General features: G+C 38.7%; 1 protein-coding gene across 2 annotated transcripts in view; it reads left to right on the forward strand.

The window, feature by feature from the left end:
- Window positions 1-24,458, forward strand: part of plxna4 (plexin A4) — a 210,315-nt gene that overhangs the window by 96,115 nt on the left and 89,742 nt on the right. The window lies entirely within an intron of this gene.

The raw sequence follows: 24,458 nt of genomic DNA on the forward strand, positions 1-24,458 counted from the left end.
CCATGTCGTACCAGTCCTTGTTGCCATAGTAACATAGGGTGGAACTAAAAGAGAGAGAAAAGGAAAGGGGGTCCAGAGGGATCTGCTCTTCCATTTCTGTAATCTACAGGGAAGGTGGTGTCCCCCTCAGGTCCACCTCAGTGGAAAAATAGATTCAATAGATAAGTTTTCTTTCAGCAAGCACATGCTTTGGACATACATTGCCATGTATCTGCTTGGCTTGGGTTTTTTAATTTTCCTCCTGCATTTGATAGGCATGATTGTACTTCCTTCTCAGTGAAGGTTAGCATGCATGCATCAAAGGAATTAGGAGTGCACATGTAAAGACCAATAGAAATGCCAGGGTCCGCATTAAGGTTGTTGCTTTTGACTGCAATCAGTTGTGTAATTCAAAGCTTCCAACATGGTTGTATGTTCAGTCTATGTTGGCTGCTATTTGGTTTGTGCTGTCAGAAATATGCAGAAGAGCCTAGAATATAGGCTGCTCTTGTAAGGCTGTTATTGGTCCTTTAGCTTTACTCTGCCATAGTTCATTAATTGTGGACAAAGAACTTAACTTAAATGCAGAGTCGAACCAAATGTCAAAAATCATGGAAATTGTCAATTGGTACCATTGATTATACAGCTTTCATCTTCAGTTGTATGCCTCCTCCTTCATGGTGAACTCTTCTGTAGTTGTTAATTTACTTCTTCAGGCCAACCTTTGCGCCAGATTCATTCACAAGTGCCTTAAAGTGTAATACCTCTGACTGCCACTAAGTGCTTCCACAAAAACATTGCTGGCTCCAATAGACTCCCATTCAAAAAGCATCAACTTCTCCCACAAAATACAAAGTCAGCCAATTTTTCTATTCATTGCCATCATTGGTTAGTTTCTCTCTTGATCAGCGTGCTGGTGGTCCTTCTGAAATTAATTGCATTATCTTTTCGATATTGTAACTCAAAGATACTTTTGTCCAATAATCTTTTAAGGATGATTTTACAGCACCACCTGGTCACATTGGCTCCATCCATCATGTGTTTATAGTCTATTCTGTACACCAAACACTGCACTGCACCAATTGCTGCTGGCTTGTCTCCAGTGCCTTTGTGCTGGTTGAACTCCCATAGTCTTTTTCTCCACAGAGGCTGTGCGCTACAAAAACTAACAGGAATGCAGAACCATAATTGGGAACAGTAATTATGTAGTAGGTATGTTCCTATCACTGTTTTGGTAAAAACTGAACAAAATACAATATATGGTAAAACTTCACTTTTGTGGTAGCAGATCTATCTTAACACCTGGAATTTTAGCACATGTATTTTGTGTTTCAGAGCTTGTTTGTTGCACGGGTATTTGTATACACCCCTTTACCGCCCAGTGCCAATAAAACTTCACTCTTCAAACCTCAAGTCTTCAAAGTAACTCTTATTGTATCACTTGTAAACATCTTTACCTACAAGCTTTCAGAAGATGAGCCTTTTAATTATACCAAGAAAAAAAGGAAACTGTATTTAAGACACAGTTGGAAGAGGTGTGTACGCACAGCTGTTTGTGGAAATAATATGGAAAACTTTAAATGGATATGCACACACATAACAGCCAAATTCAGTCTACTAAATAACTCATTACCAACTACCCTGCCTAACAAAAGCAGACACAGTGACAGCCTAGTTTGCTTATCCAGCAGCAGTGACCAACATTGGAGTATGATTAAAACACTTTATTGAACTGTTTTGAATAGCTGCCTGGCCTTTTTTAGGAACAAATATTCATTCAGTGCAGCAGTGTAAGGAGACTTCCTTGGCTCAAGGTTTAATATGAAATATGAGAAATGTATGTTCCTCACCTGGTGCAACACATGCCTGAGCCTTACTTTTATTTGTAGTTTTTATGAAGATGATTTTGACATTAAATGTGTTTGGCTTCTCAGAAAACACTACTTAAATCCTGGAATTATGACCTTGATGTTTCTCCTCCTTATTTTAATAATATTTCAGACCTCACTTTCACTGTTTGTTGAATGATATTATGCCAGTTATGTAGCGTATTTTGCTTGTGGGAAAGTTGGATATGATAGCTGTTATTTCTTTTATAAACATACCAATGATGTTTGAGTTGTAACAAAGTAAACAAAGCTTTTGTTTGAGCTCATGGACGTTGGAACTCATTAGTGAGTCATCTGTCCAAAAGCAAATTTTCAAAAATGTCATCACATTCAGGCTCATGGTAAATAACACACTAATTACAGCACAGAAGTATATGTCCATGTAAATGTAGAAGGAAGGCAGACAAATGTATATGAATCTACACACACACACACAGAGATTGAATAAGAATTAACCCTGTGAAGTGAGAGGATAATTCCATGGTAATTAGTGTTCCGTATAATCAGTTTTTATTTTCCTGTGCTGTTGTTAGGTGCAACAGACAAAACAAAAGAAGGCTTGCGTGCATTTTTCCCTCACTCGCCCTCTAATTACAAACATATCCAATTAATTACACACAAGTCCCACTTTCATCGGTGTGCACGAAGTGAGAGGAAGAGATGAGAATGGGGAGCAGTCGGGCAGGAGCAATGACACACACTAATACACAAAGAAAAAATAATAATTAGTCACTCACTGGCATATGTATGTGCATGCACATCTGAGCCAGAAAGCGTCTGCTTTTGACAAACAAGTTGGCCGTTTGATTCGGTTGATGATTTGGGCACTGACTGAAAGTTGTGTAGGGATTTGTTCATGGATGTCATGTTGTGCACGTCCCTCTGTGCATTCTTTGGAAGAAAGGTGAATGTTTATTTGATTTTGGATGTGTGTTGAGAGACCCATTGCTTGTGTCCTATTCATTGGGGGATTAATGCAAACCTGCTGTTTTGAAATCAAAACAACTTGGTGGGAGTATATTTCAGGCAGACTTGTTCACATTATATTTCACATTGTCCTTTTGCATTGGTGTTACTTCTTTTATAAATGGAAGGATATACATTAAACTGTAAAGATGAATCTCATGGAGGAACATCATTTACATTTAAGCAGTGATGTATGTTTGGAATTTATTAATGTTAACAAATGGTTTTAGCTGTTAGAGTATTGGAAGTGGTACAAATGGACAAGTGAAAAGGCCAAGAGGTCTGGCATACTGGCAAAAAAATGAATTTTCTGTACATTATAGTATATACAATATTCTCAGCAGGTCTTTAAGATTATGAGCAAATCTTTCCTCCTGTCGTTTTTATTTTTCCCCTACTGCCATCTGCTCTCTTAAAAATAGTACTGTTATGTGCGTACAGTTCCTGGTTCTCAAGTATATGTTGGCTCCAGTTCTTTATTGTCCAGTTAAATCACTTCATTCTTCTGCATAGCAGTCTGTCTCTGTGTCCCTCCCCATCTCTCTCTCTCTCCTTATCAGGTATTAGCCCTATTTCTTTACTGGAAAAAGTAAAGGCCTTTTGGCTTTGTGTTTTTCAATTATACACAATGTAGACTGAAGAGTGCAGGGGAGGAGGTACACTGAGAGAAATTCAAGAGAATGCTAGCTACTTTCTTGTCTGTCAGTGTCCCCTAGGAGAGGCAGTCCATGTAAAGCAGAGACATTTGTTCTTATTTAGTGCCTGTAGTTGACTGTGATGTTGCCTGACCTGAAACTATGAGGTCTGAGCACAGAGGAACAATCTTGCTGTGAAGAGAAGAAGGGAATAAAGGTGAAGGTCTGACAGAGAGGACAGCTGACAAAGGTGGACAGTGTGGAGTTAGCGTAAGGAAGGTAAGGTAAAAGGCGACACTGTGAAAGAAGGTTCCTTGGATGGTGACAGGAAATTAGAGTAGTGCATTCAGCATGGTATATGTCTACGGAGAGGCTTGGTTCACTGGCATGGGTGCTTTCTGTCAACCAAGGTCATTCATTGTATGCGTGAGAAAGATTGAGACAAATAGACAAAGCCCAAGTCAAGCTCCAGTGACAGTAATGATTGTGTTCTATCCTATAACCTCCAGGTCATAGGACCGAGCTGAGCTCTACTCCAAAGGCATTTCTGCCCTCAGGGCCAAGTGTCTTTAGCCATGAAATGGTTCTCAGTCTCATCCTCTCAATGCCAAACCACCGTGAAGCAAAATTCATGAACTTCCTGTATCAATGACTCCTCTTCATGGACTTCTCCATTATAACTCATTCAATAGCATGGCTGCATGCATTCACATCAGAAGCATTCTTTTGCTTTTTTTAAAATTTATTATGAAACCGTGGATCTGACACACACAAATCATCAGTTCTTGGTTATTTGTGTTTTTCCCCAAGGTTGATTAGCCATGCATTCCATCAGACTGTGTGTGCATGCATGCACGTCAGTGTGGAAACCCAAAGAGCCATTGTAGTCTTACTTGAGTTCTGACCACCCTTCTGACCCCCTGTGATGATTGTCAGGTTCTTTGTCCAGTTGAGAGGGCTCACGCAGATGCCCTGCTGAGACAGCCGTTTTGTATTGCTGGGGGTTTTATGTATTCTGATTTTTTTTATTTTATTTTTTTTCTCCACCCATCCCCAAATCTGTTTCCAAACTTTTGTTGATCTTATTGAATGAGCTCTTGACAATCACATGTTCATACTTGAGACATAGACACTAGCATACCTTTGATCTTTACATACTGCACTTGAGTCCTTAGCCTGTTTACTTTTCCCTCTGTCCATTCCTGTCAAGCCCTGTGGCAGTGCTGTAGTATTTTCCATTCTCTTACTTCAGTGACAGAAGCTTTGTCTTACTTTAAAGCCTCCAATAGACGTCTGTGTTGTGTAACCCCCGGTGGCTTTCCAAGTGCATGTCAAAGCCAGCTCAGTATTAAATACAGTGGTGCACACATATTCTGCTGCTTTCCATTTCTTTCATAAACTTTTGTGTGGAAGTTGGGTGACTGGATCCACTACATAATGGAACAATAACTTAGAAATATCATGGAATAATTTGTGTTTATATTTTCAAGACATTCTGCTGCTTCTGAACTTCTATGGGAAATCATTGTACATGTAAATATAGCTGAGTTCACTGCACAAACGTTAACTTACTTGAACATTGTTCTTGTCAGATGATGCTGCTGTTATGAAAACAGGATTTTATTAGAGCAGAGCGACAATCTGGAAAATTTTTAATCAACTGCGAGTTGACAATTCCTCTTAGTGGACGGATTTTCAGTCCCAGTTTCTGATGTGTTTAGCCATATGACAAAAGTAACACAAAAATATGTAAATGAGAGCAGCTTTACTGGGAATTTGGCTGTATTGATAAGTAATAATTATGTTTTTGTTTTTTTTTAGTGACATGTAAATGTGCTTAACCTGATATTTGTCATTATTGTAGGTAATCCTGGGAATTAAAACTGAAGCATTACCACTTTTTTTCTCCTTTGCTTAGTTGACCTTTATCTGTTTCTGGATTCATTGAATGGGAAATTGTCCAGTTTTTGACTGGTGGTGGTAGTAATAATATTCATATTGGCAGGTAATTACTGTTCCTTCAATTGAGAGTTAATCCACATATGCCCTCTATGTGTTATCAGGGTGCATACCAGAGGGGCTTTGGAGGTAGGCCCATAAAAAGACCTAAATTGCTCTTTTATTCTGGGAAAAGACACACTTGGAGCTTTGTGTGTACACTCTCCTATTCGACCCCCACATATTCCTGTTTCTGTCCGTTTCTCTCTCATTCACCTTTTCTCATTCACTCATCAGTGCCATATCTCACTCCATTTCTCCATACAATGGCCATGCTGTATCACAACTGTCCCTGAACCCCTGTAGCCATAGTCTGTCCCAAGGCCCAGACTATGACACAGTTGGCCGGGGCAGAAGAAAGACCCTGTGCCCCTGCCTCATTAAAATGGTAAAGAGCTGGAGCAGGACAGGGAAGTTAATCCCTCTACCAGTTCCTTCCTAGAGCCCTCATCTCCTGGTTTAAGAACCATGGGCACATACACATGTTTAAATATTGCTAGAAATGAAGTGGTTTGGACTGGGCTTGCTAAGATACACAGCTCATGTGAGATTGGAATGATATGTCTCAAATGGGACAGTTTAAGGGGTGGGAGTTAAGAAGAGGATTTGGACAGGCTGGGTGTGCATATGGTTGAGTGGGGGATGGGGTATTTATTAAGTTTTTTCAAGTATAGATACTTAAGCAATGTATTATTTTGAAATGAAAAGTGATTGTAGATTTATGTCTGTATGTATACACAAATAAAAATGCTTACTAATAATAATTTTCCTTATGATCTGTGTAGAGTAATTCATTACTAAATTCCTGTTAATGTATTTAAAATGAATAAATAAAACAAAAAGTCAGGCTTGCTAGGTTTACATTCCATGGCTGTATTTAAAGTGTCTGCTCTACAAGTGTATACACTGTACAGTTGTTGTACATACAGTCACTATGCTAACTACAATATGAAATGGCTAGTTTCACATTACTTACTGAACCATATCGATTTATATGGTTGCCACCATTTAGAAAATTGTATCTCAAACATTTTGATCTTATCAGTTGATGATTCAAACCCTCTTTGTCTACAAAAAAAGGTGTAACATAGCTCTGTTGCCCTGTATCATTGAGTCACAGAACGTTTCCCTTGCAGTGCTTGCCAAACAGGCTGAAAACAGCGAAATGCTAATTTCCCTAAAGACTGATTTTACGCAGGCTTGTTGAGTGAGGTGACAACAATCCCTTTTCACTATAACCACACAATGACTGCTTGCAAAAAAAAATAAAATTCTATACCATAGTGGGGTTTTTTTGGTCTTAATTGCATTTATTGATTGTGCTTTAAACACTACAATGTCAGCAACTTGTAATTGAACTGATTAAATACACAATCAGTGCTACATGTATTATAGGAACTTTACCATTTAAGCAGAGCTAGTTCAGTAACTCTAACACACCCATTAAATTAATTTTTTTAAATGGAGTTGAATGGAAAAAAACATGATTGACGTTGGTTAGTGTTCTTATTCAGCTGGTCCGCCAGAAGACCTCTGCAGCAGATAATATTTTGTGTCCACCTCAGAAACAAAAGGGGAGAAAGAGGAAGGAGGGAAAGGCTGAGTTGACACATCTGTCTGTGTCCAAAGTTGAAACATAAAGGCAACACTCCCCTCTAGACTGCAATTAACCCATTCTGGAGTTTGAAAGGAAAGGGGGGAACATTTGGCTGATTTTCTTAGGAGACCATGACAATGGTATTTTGGATTATGTAAATGTACTTTACAGTAAAGTAACATTTTATGCACATGTAGTATTGCTCAAGCATTTGTGTTGAACCCCTCTGAATAAAAATGCTTGTAGTGGTCTATATTGATCGCCTGAGACTGTCCTTGTAAATCATTCCCTCTGCTCAGGACCGTTCTTTATACTCCTATTTAGCATTTACCTACACCTGCAAATGTAGGTGTAGGTGTTTCCTTTCTGTTTTTATATTATTATTATTATAGTATTTTAATACTTAATTCTATATAACACTATAGTTCTAGAATTTAAAGAGCTCTGCCTTCCAAATTTGCACAATAGTGTGGATTTCTTGCCATAATTACTTACTCGGCTGATCACAGCAGCTTCACATCAACTCTTTGTGAACAATGAGCTTTCCACAGAGCCAGACAAATTAGCTGTTTTGTGGAAAGCTTTGGTGATAAACAGGGTAAGGCTTGGCTCTTGTTTTTCTTTCTTTGTTTATAAAAGTGCATGCATCTATGATGAGCGTGTATGCAGGATTCGGTTGTTGTAAAGGAACATTTGCTAAACGGTTGATTAATTGATTTAAAAAAAATAAAATAAAATTTATCTGCCTCGGGTGATCTCTGAATCTTCACTCAATGGGTGTGGATCGAGGAAATGATAACTAATTCAGGGCAATAAGAACTGCACACTGTTGGCTTCAATTAGAAGAATGAATATGACATACATATTAATGTTTTCCTTAGATACAATATCCATTTTCTGTGGGATTGATAGGGTCTGCCAAAGACTAAGGAGGCAAAATAGTTTTATTTTTCATAAATGACTACTTGCTAATCTCCCCTTCCTTGCCAAATTATGTGTTTTCCAGTTATATGGGGATTTTAGTGGAAAGAAGTGATTTATTTTTTCCTTTGTCTGTATATGAACATATTTATAGTTTGGAGGTGAAAGGGATGTGAGTTTTTATTGTTGCTATCTTTATGGAAGACTTTTATGAAGGACTTTTATTTTTTTTCTCCTGTCACTTCTGGCCCATGTTTGACTGACATAAAGCACTCTTCTGTACCATAGAGTGGTGTTGTATTTTAAACGCCTTACAGTCACGCTCTCAAGTGCACACACACACACACACACACAGACACACAAAGCTTTGTGTCAGCTGGCAGTTAGCCAAAGCCACAGACATACGGCAGTGACAGTCGATGACGGGAGTAAGATTAAAGGGTGCGGGAGTTGTGAGTGGGGCCAGAAGACTGTCAGGTCCATAAATATCACATGCAGGGATGCCCCTAATAGTTTAGAGTACTGTATCATCACACTGTCCCATCGTAGGCGATAGACACTGTACAGTGAGATTTCTAGTGACAATGTGATGTTGTGTCTGAAGGAGACTGCAGAGTTATGCTGAAGGAAAAGGAGTTAAAAAATCTCACACATACTGCATAATACAAAAGTCCTTTTACAAAAACTGCCTAAGAGGAACGGAGTGGATGAATATATTATTTTTCATTCTTACTGTGTAAAAGATACACATACAGTGGTGTAAACGTAGTTGTCTTGGCAACCAAACCTTGCACATGTTGGTCTTGACTATGAAGGGGCTCATGGAGCTAGAGTTTGATATTCACCCACTGACACAGTCCCTCCCCTTTCCTTCAGCAACACACTCAAACATGCGTGTACAAAAACGCGTACAGTAAATGCAGAAATACACACAGATAAACAGAGCAGTAAACAGCTAGAGGGCCTTCTGTAATTAAACCTTTACCTCTGTTTGCTAGCTGTCAGTGCATCTATGTGGGCAGAAGCACACACACATGCACATATCCACACTAGGACGCATTTTTGTTGGATTTGCAACATTGTGCAACTAATGTGTTCTTTCTCTCAAGGCTGAGTAGAATTCAGAGTGTTTTGTTGACATCGATGTTGCCGGTCTTGACTTAGTTACACTATAAACACATGTCCAGGTTTGTTATGCTATAAGAGCTGAGCTAGAGCATGGAAGGAATCGTGTATTTGTTGGTCTGTGTGGTGGAGAAGAGTGAGCGCTTCAGAGTAAAACTTTTCCTGTCATGTCCTCCTCGCTGTTGTCTTTTACCCTTTTGAGAAGCCATTTGACTTTTTTTTTTTTAAACCCTAGTGCTGAGCACTTTTTCAATGTTTTTTCTCATACTGTGTTGTAGGATTGCAATTTTGTATGCATCGTCATGTGTGTGTGTATCACAAGTGTATAATTTGTGCATGTTTCTTGAGCCAGTGTGTGTCCATGCAAACATATTTGTGTGTCCCCAGTGAGGTGTGCTCTCAGTTCTGAGTGGGCGTTTCACAGACAGCCAAGAGACCAACAGGGAAATTTCCCATCAGCCCATTGCAGTGCAGGTTAACCACTAAAGGCTGTGAAATCCATAGCGGCAACACAGAAAAGCCCTCTGTCTGTGTCTCTCTGTCCCTGTTTCTACTAGCATCCTCTGCAATTCTCTATTTTTCTATCCCCCTCAACCTCTCTTCTATTCTCTCTCTGTCTCCCCAGATGAATCAGAGCAGAGATGAAAAGCTTTCAGGAATGCTGGCAGACAGACAGTGCTTTACAGTAATCTAACCTGGGGAAGATGAAAGCCAGCTGGGATGCTGGGAATAGAGGAAGGGGAGGGGAAAGGTGAGGGAACAGAATGACAGGATAGAGTTTTGGGGAAGAAAGGATAAGGTATAGAAGAACATTAAAAAAGCAAAACAGAGATGGATATTGGGTTTTTGGAAGGAGTTGGCCCAGAGATATCAAGATTCTTATTTTGTTAGATGGCAAAATGGTAAATTGTTTTGTATTGTGGGAGGATTAGAGACACAAAAGTGGTGTAGATTAAACCTGCCTAGAAGTGGACCAAACTACTTAAGGAAAAATGCAGCTGTGGGATTACAAGTGTTACATTAATGTTAGTGTGTATATATTTCCTTTTTGCCCTGAAAATATATTTGGCTTCACCATAAAGGATTCCTTTTTATTTTGACAGTTTGGTTTGACAATTTTTGTTGTCAGTTCTAACAACTCTACAACTGCGATTGTACATAACACGTTTATTTCCAACACTACTTTTGCAACTTTAAGTTTTTTCCTGTCCTCTTGGGAATCATTGCAACATTTAACTTGTTGTGATTTTAGACTTTGAAGATCTCTGGATCTAAATTTTAGCAAGACTTGGAAGAATAACGTTTTATCACAGCCAAAAGAAATAATGGGCTAAATTTGAACTGATGTTCCAATGACATCAGAGTCTTTGTTCTCTTGGGCCTCCTTTGTTTTTGAGAAAGAATAGCTTGAGACACATTTTAGATAAAGTATTATTTACCAAGTAGAAAAACAACTTCTTACTTCTACCAAAGAGGTCCTGTGATAAGCATGATTTGTTAGTATGATTAGTCAAAAGGTTATGGATGGATTTGCAGGGAAGTTTTGACTAGTGGAGAGAAACATGTCCTAAATCAGGAGTGATTAACTTCGGGTGTCAGTCTACATCTGTATCATGTTTTCCATTTCAGACTTGCTGTGGGCTCTGGTTTGTTTTTAAATCTTTGGACAAAAATAATCATATCTCAAGTCACAATCAAATATATCTTTTCCAAGTGTTTGCATAAACAGTGAAAGTCCTATTATATTGATATACACAGTGATTTAGTGCCAGTTCTCTATCCCAGTTCATCACATTCCACCATGTAATGTATTTTTTTTAATCAAACTGCAAGTTAAACTTTGTGAAAGAATGTATTTTAAGCCTTTTTCTAACTCTTATCTGGTAAGTTTGCTGTCTACACTAAATTGGCTTTGTCGACTGCACAAAACAAAATAAACAGTCTCACGGGACACAGAAGTGGCTAGAACTGTAATTTCCAAGGTGGAATTAAGTTTAAAAACTGTCTTACACAGGAACCAACCCATGGTCTCAAAAAAGACCCATAGCTTATTCCACTGTCCCGCTCATTTGAGACTTTGATGGTCCTTCCTATTGAATATTTATTCTCAGCATTTAACTATTTGCTCAAAGGTCATGTTCACTCAAACTTCATGCTCTGTTAATAACAAAGAAATCAGACTTTAGTGAATGGAATCTGTGCTCAAATGACAGTTTTATATAATTCTCTCATTACACTAGTTACATCACACTACAACTAAACAGAGGAGCTTTTGATGCAATTTTACTGCTTTATTTGCAATGCTGCTGTTTGTCTTTTTAACCACAATTTTTCAACTTAAAAAATGTTTAGTTTCTTCTGTCTGTGTAAGGTGACAGACAATGTATAATGAAAGCGAAACACTAAGGTGGGAATTAAATGAAAGCAGACCATGAAAACTGGATGTTACATTTGGAATTGTAATTACTGTAAGTCATCGTCATTTTGGAGAGGCTGACACATGGTGTAATTGTAGGTGTCATAGAGATGACAGAAGCCCAACACAAACCTGTGGAGTTGAAATTTCAGATCTTCCTTAGTGGAACAAACTCAATTGTAACACTGCTCACTGAACACTGAAGTAGTATCAAGTGTAGAACTGTTGTCACTTGGAATTGTTTTGGCATTTCGAAGGGGCAGTTCCTCGTGCGTGCGTGCGTGTGAGTGTGTGTGTGTGTGTTCTTTGAATCATCATTTTCGTGTGGGAGACCTGTCTCTGCTGTGACAATTCCTACCTCATGCACCTTGTACTTCCTGTGCAGCATGAGAGAAATGCACCACACCGAATCGCTTCTCCACCTAATTGAAATCTTGAGGTATAAGAGGATTTCTGTGCAATGCAAGCTGACAGCCCCCATTCACCAAATATCCTCTTACATTCCTCTCTCACGCAGTCTCTTCCTGAGGAAGAATTAACTTTTATCTGTCGCCAAGTTTTAGTGCAGCTTACACCCTTCTTTATCTGACATTCTTCAAGTGATGTGTCTCAGTTCTTCTATTCTTTTTATTTTCTTATCTGGTATTCAGGGTTGCACTGCTGGGACATGGCATGCAGTTTATCTGTTTTCTCATACATTGGTATGCATTGTAAAAGACACGATTGGGAGATGGGGAAGTTGATTTGGATAACAGTGGAAGGTGGAGAGTGAAGAGAAAGATGCAAAGTAAAACATAATGAGTGCAGACGACACAAGGAAAAGTAAAGGAACTAAGCCCAAGAGTGGCTGTGGTTGTTGGAAGTATTCATGATGACTGTCATATCAGCCAAGCCAAATTATCCACAACCTATAAATCTGCCTTCTGAAATTGTGAAACTTTACTCTGACAGATTGTTTTTTATATTGGAGAGATTGTTTCCTGGAATTACTTTCCTGATTATATATTCGACCAGCTTTAGATTTCACAGATATGTTTATCAAATTCACATAGATTAAATCCGAAGAACAGTTTTTCCTAATCTACCAAATGACTTCTATTGTGTTAACCTACCCACAAGGAGCACTGCAGACTCACTTTGGTGTGGTCCGCTCCAAGTGTTTGCGTTCATTATGTTTCACATTAAACTAATTACCCTTAGACTCACACATACACATGCTTACAAGTGCAAACATAGTTGTAAAGGTATCATTTTTATTTGAAAATGCTTGCTTGCTCTTTTATCTGTTCCCTTGTCTTTGTGATTAGATAACCAACCATCCTGAAACAACACACTCATTTATTTATTGGGGGAAGTTATTTGACTCCCACTGTGAAGCCTCTATTATTATGCTGAATACACTGCTTTTTTGTTATCACATAATGTATGGGCGTGAAACGCTAATGTGCTCCCCTGATAAATCAGAGCTAATTTTAGAAAAACACCAGCAGAGCTGGAGAAAGAGAGTTATGTAGCTGGGATGTTTTCATTCACACGAGAGAGGGAAGATGTTGGAAAATTATTATGAAAATAAGGTTTTCTGATTGAGTGCATGGCCATGTCAACAATCATTTCTTTTACTTTGTGATTCCTTGACAGCAAAATAAATGTAATAAATTGTTTAGGTTATATTAGAAAACTCAAACCAATTTCCGCACCACTGAATAATAAGCATCACTTGCAGTTATACATCTTGTGTTCTTCTGATAAGCCCCCAAAACCCTTTTCCTATATTAAAGTTAAAGCAGGGTTGTAGCTCCATGATATATTTTTGCTTTGTCGCATATAATTTAGGGTGAGGTATTGTGCCACACATGGGGAGACATAGAAATGAAATTGTGTTATGTGTTCTGATAAATGTGTTAGCCTCTGGTGGATGTTTGGAGTGAAAATGAGATGGGGAGAGGAGAAAAATAAAACAAGTGACTTAAGGGAACTGGTCTGTTTCTTTTAGTACATACAGTGCTTATGATCTTCCCTCTGACCTATCTCTGTTGTGTACCCTCTTTTATGGCACACATATACTCCAGTGATTATCAATCTGAATAATGAGAACTTTCATGCTGGGTTGTTCTGAATATTTGCATTTTCAAGCTTGCAACAAATTTATTGTTTTCAACAAAAACTGATACATTCTTATATGTAGCCAGTAGATTCTTACAAACAATGCACTGGGTAGGTTTGGGATGCTCATTCAACTAAGGGACTGTTAAAAAGAATTAAACGTTGCTACCTTCTAGCATCTTTTCCTCTGGTGCCAAAATGACTTTGAATGAGTTTAAGGGCAGATATTTTAGTCCGACTTGCAGACACTTGGGTTGTGTTTGGTTTTAGAGGGATTAACACTTGTTTGTAAGACTCTTATATTCACATAGCACATTTAAAAAGCAACCAAGGCTGACCAAAGTGCTTCACAGAATAGAAAGAGTCGATGAATGTTTTCTTCACCTCATAGATCTTCTGTGCTGGTGTGGTTCTGTTGGAAGGTATACCACCCCTTTAAAGCAATGCAATTTAAAGCTTGATCTTCATTATCAAAGCTCTTAACAATTATATGGTTTATATGGAAGAAATTATTGATATTGCAAAATTCCTACTTACTGCCTATGGTGAATACAGAACCCGGAATCAACCACTCGAGCTTCAAGAAGTGCATCCAAGCCATCTTCAGTGGTCTTTAGTGTTCTTGCTTTCTCATTCTGGCCATCCTTCCTCCCGTTTCCATTATTATTGCAGTTGGTGAATCAACACATGCCTCAAGGGTTTAGCGCAGTGTTTTTCCTCGCTTCCCCAGTTCTCCTCACCCTCCTTGTTTTTCATTTTCTCGCTCTCTGCCTCTCTGTCTCCCCCTCTCTCTGCTTGACCAGCAACGCAATTTTTCACTTCAGTGGGAAAACAGGTATAATGGAGGGAGTGTGCCAGCCTGTTTAATAAAGGAATAAAGGCAAAGATGAGATGAGAAAGAAAAAGGAAGCGCCCTTGAGGCTGAAAACAAGGGAAAATGCACACTGACAAATGCACACATACACACAAACTCAGTTCTGCAGACAATAAGGAGGGAACACAGAAATTTGCACCTGCTTATCTCTGAGGAATTGGTTCTGATGTGCTTCCCTATTTAATTAGAAACTTTGGTAGGAACCTCATAAATCACCAACATAAAAGTGAAGGGTAGGCAATGAATGCTTCCTATACAAGTGCCAGTGCACAAATACACATACACACGCAGACCTGTGCAGGTCTGAACCGTAAGCCCATTGATAATTTATGAATTCATGAATATGTGGTCTACAGCAGCAGTCAGTGATCCAAAGATTTAAAATATGCCTATGTACTACTCTGATTCTTGTCAGTCATCACAGCACCAGTAAAATATAATTTCTCGGAGGGAAAAGAATGTGTTCACATTTTTCAAGATGGTTTAAAATTCCTGTCCAAGATCCTATTACTTGACTCAGTGATTACACCTGACCCAAAACAGAGAATGTGTTGTGTTTAGAAATGGAACACCAAAGTGCGGAAAGGTCATGGTGCATTTGTCACTGTGTGTGTGCATAAGACTGTTCACATATTTAGTGTCTTAAACTTGGGGTGGGGGGTGCACGCACGCGCAGGCACATGTGTGTAAGAGTATGTTTGTGTCTCCAGAGTTATTCTGATGGCAGTGTTTGGTAACGGGATACAGGGGATGTCTGCTCTCAGACAGCATCTAGCTCTCAGCTCCCCATCTATTATTCACACACCTGCACCGACGCTCAGATACACACACACACTTGCTGCTTCTGTCACATCTTTACTCCCGTTTATTTTCCACATTAGTCAGTCTGTTAAAATGACAGGATTTTTTTTTTTTTTTTTTTTATTATTATTGTTTTATTGAATATTTTGCTTGAAGTAGTGTAAATATATGTTTTTACTTCATGTTTCCATGTTAATTTCCCAGGAAACTTCTGTCTTGAAGTAGATGAACTGTTCTATTTGCTTGGTAGACAAGCTGAAATTCGTAATGATCAAAGAAAATATGAGCAGTAAAAAGAGAAGGATGCCTGCTGAAACAAAGCATAGTTTGGTAAAAGAACAAGAAGAATTCTCAAAGTCATCCCATTACCTCAGTTAAAGTTGATCAGAGCCTGTCATTAGGCTGTTATCAGGCCCAGACATCACTTAGAGGACATTGCCCCTCTCCACCACCCAGTCAATGCTGCTGATTGACTTTTATGGAAGCAGAGTATGGTCCAATCAAACTGCCTAAAGGTCACATTGAGGATGTTTTTTGGTGATCCCATGAATGCTGATCAAAGTCTTTCATCGGACCATATCTGAAGAGCTCATATTCACCTGAGGTCCCTGTGGAGAACCACATACTTGTCATATACAAGGTTGATCTAAAGTTTTTCCAGCAAACAGGTCCTCAACTTATCCTCAATGGTTAGATAAATTGGTGATCGACGTTTAGGGAGGCAGGGTGCAATAGATAAAATGCTTTTAAAGGTAATTGGTAAATAATATTTGAAGAAAACAGACATATGATATTTATGCTGGTAGACTTTATTGCTGTTGTGTAAAAAAAATAAAAAATAAAATAAAAAATAAAAATAGATAAAAAAATACAATTTATTTTTTTTTTTTAAGTAGTAAAGACCCTACTGACTTTAACAAGACCCCCAAACACTATAACAATATAGCTGGAGCAAAACAGTTGTCAGTGGTCAATATGTTCAGACAGTGGTGACTGTGGGAAATGATGTGGACTGGAACATGTCTTGTTGAGAACTAGTGCGATCTGCTGCTAATGTCTTCAGATGCCCTGTAGAGTTCGTGCATCTGTAGGTTGAAACCGTTTTAGCACAGCAGTATATAAGCCAGCATAGTCATACAATTCTGTTTGGTTCCACTTCTTTAGATTACAAGATGCAGTTTATTATTTCTGAAATAATTTATATTCTTAAGACATTTGCTAGAATCAAATTCAAGTGTTTCTCTATCCAGCACTTGCTGTTGCAACATTGACATGAACTGACTCCTGAGCTCTGACATAGTGTCCTGCTTTGTCACCTAAAAAACTTGATTTGATTTAGTGCCCTCATTACTCTTGAGAACATGTGGACTTTATTTTTTTTTTTGGCTCCCAAGACCTTTTTGCTCTCGGATAGTGGCCTCTGGCCACAAAATCTAATGGGATGTACTGTCACGAGGTTGCACCACTAATAGAGACACAGGTGGTAATATCCCCATCAAATTATCCTGTAGCCTCTGCCGGATCCTTAAGGCCCAGCCAGTAGCTGCAACAGTGGCTAAAGAAACAGCATTTTTTTTTTATCAATTCAGAATGTGAGGTAACAAAGGAAAAACGGCAGAGAAAATAATTGGATAGATTAATGTATGTGTAAATTTTTCTCAGCAAAGCCAGGTATTTTTCTGCATTACCTGTAGTCAGGAAATCTCTCCCCGCTTCCTCAAATGCTGTCATGTGACTCTGAGACAGTGACAGAGGAATGGACTAACACATTTCAGGAGAATGGCAAAACTGAAAAATCGATTGACTGAAATAGGAAGCAAGACAAAAAGAAAAGAGAAATAGAACACATTTGATGAAGCATTTTGTGACATTTGCACAGGAAAGTAATTATTTTGCCCCTCATACCCACTTCCACAAAGGGAGCACAAGTGCATTTTCTATATATTCAGCAAAAAAAATGGGCAATATTGGTATACTACTGGCTTTACAAGAACAAATGAGAAACAGAAAAACTCTATAAAGCCACTAAAGTCTAGTCGCATCTGAGCACAGCGAGTATGAAGCATTTTTTTAGTCTTCAAATGTGGAGACTGAAAACTTGTCAAAAGGTTCAGACTCAACATACAAAATACACTGTTCCAGATGCAAAAGAAGAGAGTCTGTAGCCAATATAACGAGGGGGCAAGGGAAATTTCAGAACAGAAGAAAAACGGTGTAAATAAGAGAAATTGAGTGGGTTGTTACCGGTCAAGAGGTCGCAAATGTTCTCCAGACTGAACTGGCCACAGGCCTGCAGCTATTTTTGGACAACTCAAAAAGGGAGACAGAAAGTGAGATGGAGAAGGTGAGAAAGGGAAAAAGAGCAGAGGTGCTATTTGAGGAGGGAAATGAGTAACAAAAGCTGAGCTGTGAGCCCCCTGCTTGGTCACAGTTCTCTAAGGCAGCTCAGCACTGAAGGCAATGATAACAGGGAGACCTGTCACTCACCCTTGGAAACTATAGGGGAGATTGAAGGAGAAGAGGGAAGCGGGAGGAGAAATGAGCTAGGAAGCCTCCAGACACTTGTCCCCTTTCATGCTCAACACCATCATCCCTCACAATAACATTCTTGTCATTCTCTTCTTGCTTTTTTTTTGCTTATCTCTCAGCAGGGGGATAAGATTTGATTAGTAGGCTACTTGGACCTGCAGGCTAACAGGTACCACACCTTTAATGCCACAACGGCGAGTCACTGAGCCAGGAGTTGTCCTGCAGCTCTGTCTGCCATGGTGTATAACTCTACTTCTTCCTTTTATATAGCTTATACTATTAAGGAAATGGATCCTAAATGTCTCATTGGAATGATCAGATACCAAGTTTCACCATAAATTATGAATGCATTTGCATCAGTATGGCCTAATGAAGATGTAAACAACCTGTAATAAAATTTTGGAGTAATGTAATTCAGTCAATTAATCTGCTTTTTACTATTATACAACTTTTCTCACAGCAGTGGATCAGTTTAGGCCCTTATTCCTGAACAAAGTTTCAAACAAATACAGAAGATTAACCTCAGTAAAACTAAACCTAACAGGCGGCCCATTGTGGTCATAGCTGCACAGCTTCAATGCTGACAATGCAAATCTCTGTCATTACTTCCCTGATAACAATGACATTTGCTTGATTTGCACCAACAAAGCACCTTCCCTCATAGTGTACGCATCAGGAGAAAGACGTTAATTAAAATCCTGCTGTGTTGCAGATATGCCTAATTGCAAACATAAAACATAGAATAGTGAATTAAAGCATAGAATGAGTTCAGTTCCACTCTGTGGGGTTTTTTTGCCCACTCATCCCTCCTGTAGAGAGATGAGTTGAGTCAAAAGGAAATAAGGAAGGAAAGAAAAGGGGTCTTAAAAGTGTCTTTAATGAGCAGAATGAATATTTTACTTCCATAAAGGAAACCATTAAAGCACTGACTCAGTGTTGTTTCTTTTGAATAACTGCAAGATGTCTCCATTAGAGCTTGTCGTTAAATGTGAAATACTATGCCAAAAGACATTGTAGGTGGCAACATACCATGGAACTGGTCATTCATGTGTCTCGTATAGTACTTGTTTTAGAAATTGTGCAAATAAAGTGCCTTCTTCGTGGCAAGTCCTCTTTGTCCCAGAATAAAATCTAAAAGTCTTTTGATTATGTGGTTGGCAATAAATAGCAGATCATATGCGATTGGTTACTCCAATAATGCAAGAAGACCAGTCTGGCATCCAACAGCTGTGTGCCACATCCTCGTTAATACCTTCGGATTAATGTCAAATCATCCACACTCCTACGCTAGTCTTGCACCAGTCCGTCTTGCCTAAAGATATATATTGAGGCTCTGATTGTGGAGGTGGAGGGTTTATTCTGGTTTTAATTGACACCGGGAGATGAAGCTATTATGCTTTCTAGACCCTTTCTCTTCCCTGTCTGCCATATGTTCTAGTGAGCCAGAAAGATTTGGGCCATCAGACAGCCACCATTGTATCACTGTCTCTATGAATACAATGTGTGGAGAGACAAATTACCATTATTTAGCTATGATACGTTGTTTCTTTTCTGCCTGTCTCTTTTACAGCAAATGTCCCTCTCTGTTGTCTCTGCTTGGCTGGCTGTGTCTCTTTCTTGGGTTATAACGAATGTCTTGCTTTGCTTGGTTGAATAGCTAGTACTGTGGCTCAAAGAGGGTGGAAACCTGAGCAGAGTGGTGGATTGGGTTACAATGTCTTTGGCATGGCGCTATGAAGTTCCCTGTCTAAAATGTTTGACATATTTAACAAGATTAACGAACACCTCAGGACACCTTTATGAGAATGCTTTGCTTGGATAGGCTCCAGCCCCCCCGGAACCCAACTGACGGATTAAGCGGGTATAGAAAATGGATGGATGTTGAGTGTGTTAAAGTTTTTGAAGCAACACTTGACATTTTATCATTCTGCATCATCATGATCAGATATGCTTGTCTCTAACTTTACATTAGCAACAAGTTCACAGTAAAGTCAAATTCCTGTTGTATAAAAACTGAGTTTTTGAAGTAATTTCAGTTGTCTAATATACCTTGCTAAAATTAAATGTGACACAATTGGCCCGAATTTTAAATAAATGCAGCCAAATTGTCTGGCATTCACATTCAATGCTTTGTAAATCAGGATTTTGTGCAGCAGGAATGGAACAGTTCCTGATCTTACCAATAAAGTTGATTGTTAATGCCTTATTTTCTATCACTGGCTTGTCCAACAGAAAGAGGCTCATGGCTCTCCTTAGGTGCAGCTGCTTGTTGGCACAAATATTGAATTTGCCTGTGAGCTAATTTGAAGGGATTAGTGGAATTTCTCCTGCAAATATTGTGAAAATTTACGTTTCCCAGCATGCTCCATGGCTTTGGATGACATTCTGCTCCAGCCCACTCACCTCACTGTGGTTTCATGGCCCATGTCACACCATAGTGATGCTTTAGTCAGCATCTTATTTTGGCTTCCTCTACCCTCATTTTGGTCATGGCGTGTGTTCCAGCTACAGTGCATTAGTGTGTGTGCCATGCTTAACAGACTGCGACTCTGTGTGACAAGCTTTCCTTTTGCTGCTTCAAAATCCATGCCATGGCAGGCAAGGACAGAGTTCTGCAATGTCTTTCACCGTCCTCACTCAAAGACTCAAAAGTTTCTCCCCCTCGGTTAGTTTATAAGAGTGTTCAATATAGGTTTTCAACGGGTTTTTTGGCTCCCTCCCACTATCAAGACATGTATTTCATGTTAACTGATGAGTCTACTTTCCCCATAGTGAGTGTGGGTGTTTCTGTTTCTCTCTTTCAACCATGTTATCAGTTGGCTCAGGGTCCCACTTCCTTTTGACTCTCTAAGTGGGTATATCTGTTTATTCAGACGGTTTAGTTCTTGCTCTGTATGTTTTCTACTGAGCAGTCGTCATTTGCACTGACAATACTACAGCAGTACTTTTGTCTCATGAGGATCTCCTCGACTCATCCTTAAAATAGATACGATCCATTTCACCAGTTGATTTTAAGTAGTTTCTACTTAATGGCTCTCTAGTTAACAGAGATTATCCAAAATCAATACTAGTTCTCCACTGTGTAAGCAGGCACTGAATTTCAAAAGGTAATTTTTAAAAGAAGAGGGTTCCAGTGGAGCAACGGCATTATTGACAGAACATATGTGTGTTGATTCAACAGATTCAGCGTGACAAAACAAGTAACCTTTGTGTTAAATAGTGTTAAATCATTTACTTTAAAATATAGGTATATAAAAATATAGGATATTCTTTCCTCTGTGTGCTGTTTGATACAATTGAACCCAGTTCATTTTGCTGTACAAGTTAAAGCAAACAGTTTAAGCAGTTATTAGTTATTGTAATTTTTTTATTTTTTGCAACCTCATATGTATGATGACATGCTTGACTACTACTACAGTTTTACCTCCAGGAAAGTGAATTACATGTGGAATCAGAGGAGTAGAAGTGCAATGCATTTCATGAGCTTTTGTGGTGTAAAGTGCCAATTTGAACAAACTAAGTGAGGATAGTCCTATGGTTTTCACACCGGAATAGCTTTCCTGTCTGTATCACACCTTGTGCTAGCTGTTAGCCCCATGGAGAGAGGAAGGGTCACTCTGAGAACAATATTTTTCATTGATATATTCGAGGCAGGACACCATGCCCATGGGGTTCATGGGCATGGTGTTTGTTTATTTATGTATTCTAAATCTGTATTTAAATTCATAATTGTATCTGCAGGCACTAGGTACATGAAATATTTCTGTTTCATCAGCACTGCACTGAGATTGTCTTTTATATTATTATAAAAATTCCAAGAAACTTAGTTAGTCACTGATATTTGAAAGCCTGAATAGTTTTAAAAACATTAAGAAACAGACAAGATGTTATTTTCACTAAATGAATCGTGTTTGCAGGTTAAAATCACTGAAGAAAATATGCTTTTACTGTTTTTTTTTTTTATGGCAGAACCCGCTGTTTTTTGCCTCTGTATTTAGTGCCAACACTTGTAGTTATCCATATTTACCACTGGGGGGATGCAGTTCATGGCCAAATAAGTAATTTTGTGGAGGGCATTGCTCAATATGAACTGTGATATTGTGTGAATTTCTTGTATTGATACATTTGAATACAGATTTGAATCAAGGAAATATTTACCACACACATTTGTTGAAGTGTGTTTGATGACCATACCATTAACAAACTCATTACCATAGGAGTATGTCCAGACAGGCTGGCTGTATGTGTGACTTTGTGTGTGCATGTGTGAAAGAGACAGTTACTTGCCAGGGATTCTATATGAGCAAATGTAGGCGTGAACACACTTATTTTTATGTGTTTATTTAAATATGGGCTCTGTGCATGTCTCACCTACTCTCTACTCTGAGGCAAAATTAAGTCTGTCTGGCAGTGAATGTCTATTGTGTAGTGCTAATGTGATACCACAGATTAGCATTGTAATCCATTTAGCATAGAGCAGCTAATCCACTTTATTACAGTTGAAAAGGAATCAGATAATGTTCGCTAGCACCAGTGGAGTTGCCTTAATGATTTTAGGCTGATGAAAAATTACTTTAAGACATTAATAAATGCTGTTTCTGATGACCAGTCTAGGGTTAGTATTATCATGACAAATCAGTATGTTTAATTTTTGCCTCACAGTGAGACTAAAAGTGTTACTTGAGTCAAGTCTTTGGTGAGAAGTGTTTTTTTATTTTTATTTATTAGTTTTTATTATTCTGTTTTTGTAGTAATGTAAATTTCACAAATAGGGTTTTGCTTTAGTTTGATTTTAGAGAACTTAACATGTAGGACGATATTTTGAAGTAAGATGCCTTTAGGTTTTTATAGTGGTCTGTATGAACACAAAAGCTCCAATCACCCAGCTGATCACCAAACAATTTTTTCGTGGTGGCAGGGGTATATATATATATAGTAGAAAATTGATATTAACCTAATTGTTTTTGCTTTGTTTTTGTTTTTTTTTGCAAATAAGTCCAGGAGTTTTCGAATCTGTTGTCCTCCCTTGTGTGTTCCCCTCCAGCCCCAGTGGGATTTTGACCAGCCAGCATTGCTTGCTTGTGAACATGGAGTGTGCTCTCTGGTGGCTCATTTGTTGTGTTGGTGGTCAGATCGAGGGATAATATACAGGAGCTTCTCCTTGAAGCCTGTTTGCTCCCTGGTGACTGTGGATCTGTCCCAACACAATAAAACTCTTTAATCAGCCACTGATATTTAGACTGTCAGCTCTTAAACTGTATCCTGCAATTGACTCCACACCTTGTATCATCTTACCCCCAGTGCATATGACACACATTTTTCCATGAATGTACATACACACATGCAGTGTGGTGTGCACATATGAAGTGCACTCAGCACCTAACATGGACCCACTCAATAGGGCAGATTAGATAACTTCACCTGCTGAATCTGGCCTTGGCTCGCGTGAAAGTTTCTTTCTTCTTACCTCCTTCTCTTCTTTCTCTTTCCTATTTGCCTTCTGTTCTTTTCTTTGCAACTGACCCCAGATCATACAATAGCTCCCAGTGGAAGTGTGTCTGGCTTTGATAAAAGAGAACTCAGGGTTCTTTGAGATCAAGGTCACAACACAAGCCAAGCAGGAGGCAGAGCAAGAGAGGAAGAATGACTGAGAAACAGGGAAACTAGGGTGAAATCAGGGTGAAAGACTGTGGCTGTTTAAAGAAATGTGATGTTTTGAAACTGGATATCAGAGGGAACAGCAGGGAAGAGCATTATCCAAACTGCTCCCTGTATAGTTGGGTTTCCTCTGTTTGCTATGCAATAGTTGACTGTCCAAGCAAAGACAAAGAAAAGTGGCTCTGCGTGACAGAGGAGCAGCAGATTGTCTTTTTGTTCTTCTGTAGGATACAGTAAAGGTAGAATCAAAATACTTTTATGTTAATATAGATAGAATGTATATTATGTTTCAGGGAGTGAACATTTGTAATTATAGTTTGAAGATGTAAAAAAAAAAAAAGAGCTTTAAACAATGTAGAGTATTAAATCGTCACCCACATGCATACAATAGCTACCTATTCTGCACTGATTTGACCATTTTAATTTGACCATTAATTCTGACTGAAAAAAATGTAATTTCCCTCCAGTTATTTTCATCCATTTCCTAAAAAATACAAACTGCTCTGTTGTTAACCCTGTTTTTCCCAACTCAGGTTAGCGATCTCAGAGACACTTTGGCTTATAGAGCACCAGCAGTTGTTTTTTTAATCATTATTATTTTTATGAAATGCTGACAGAGAGAACAGATAATCCATTGTCTTAAGTTTACTATAATTAATCATGAAATGGCTCACCTGTCTGCTCTACCATCTGCTCCATGTCCAATTATCTCCCGTTTGTGTCTGTTACCTGTGAATACTTAAGTGCTGATGAGCGCAAAGAACTACCAAGAGTCATCACAACTTTAACAAGACTTGCTTCACACCTGTCTACAAATCCACAAAGACATGTGTGTGAACGTGTATTCTATGGAGTTTTCAAAGTTGCCAGGGTGGGAATGTGTCAGAACTACACTTCTGGGAAATTAGAGCCTCAGGACCAGATTTAGTAAGGGACATATCCCGAGTTTATGTATGTATGTGTGCGT

The sequence above is a fragment of the Leuresthes tenuis genome, unplaced genomic scaffold, assembly GCF_036924035.1.
Source record: "Leuresthes tenuis unplaced genomic scaffold, fLeuTen1.0.hap1 SCAF_23, whole genome shotgun sequence".
NCBI lineage: Eukaryota > Metazoa > Chordata > Actinopteri > Atheriniformes > Atherinopsidae > Leuresthes > Leuresthes tenuis.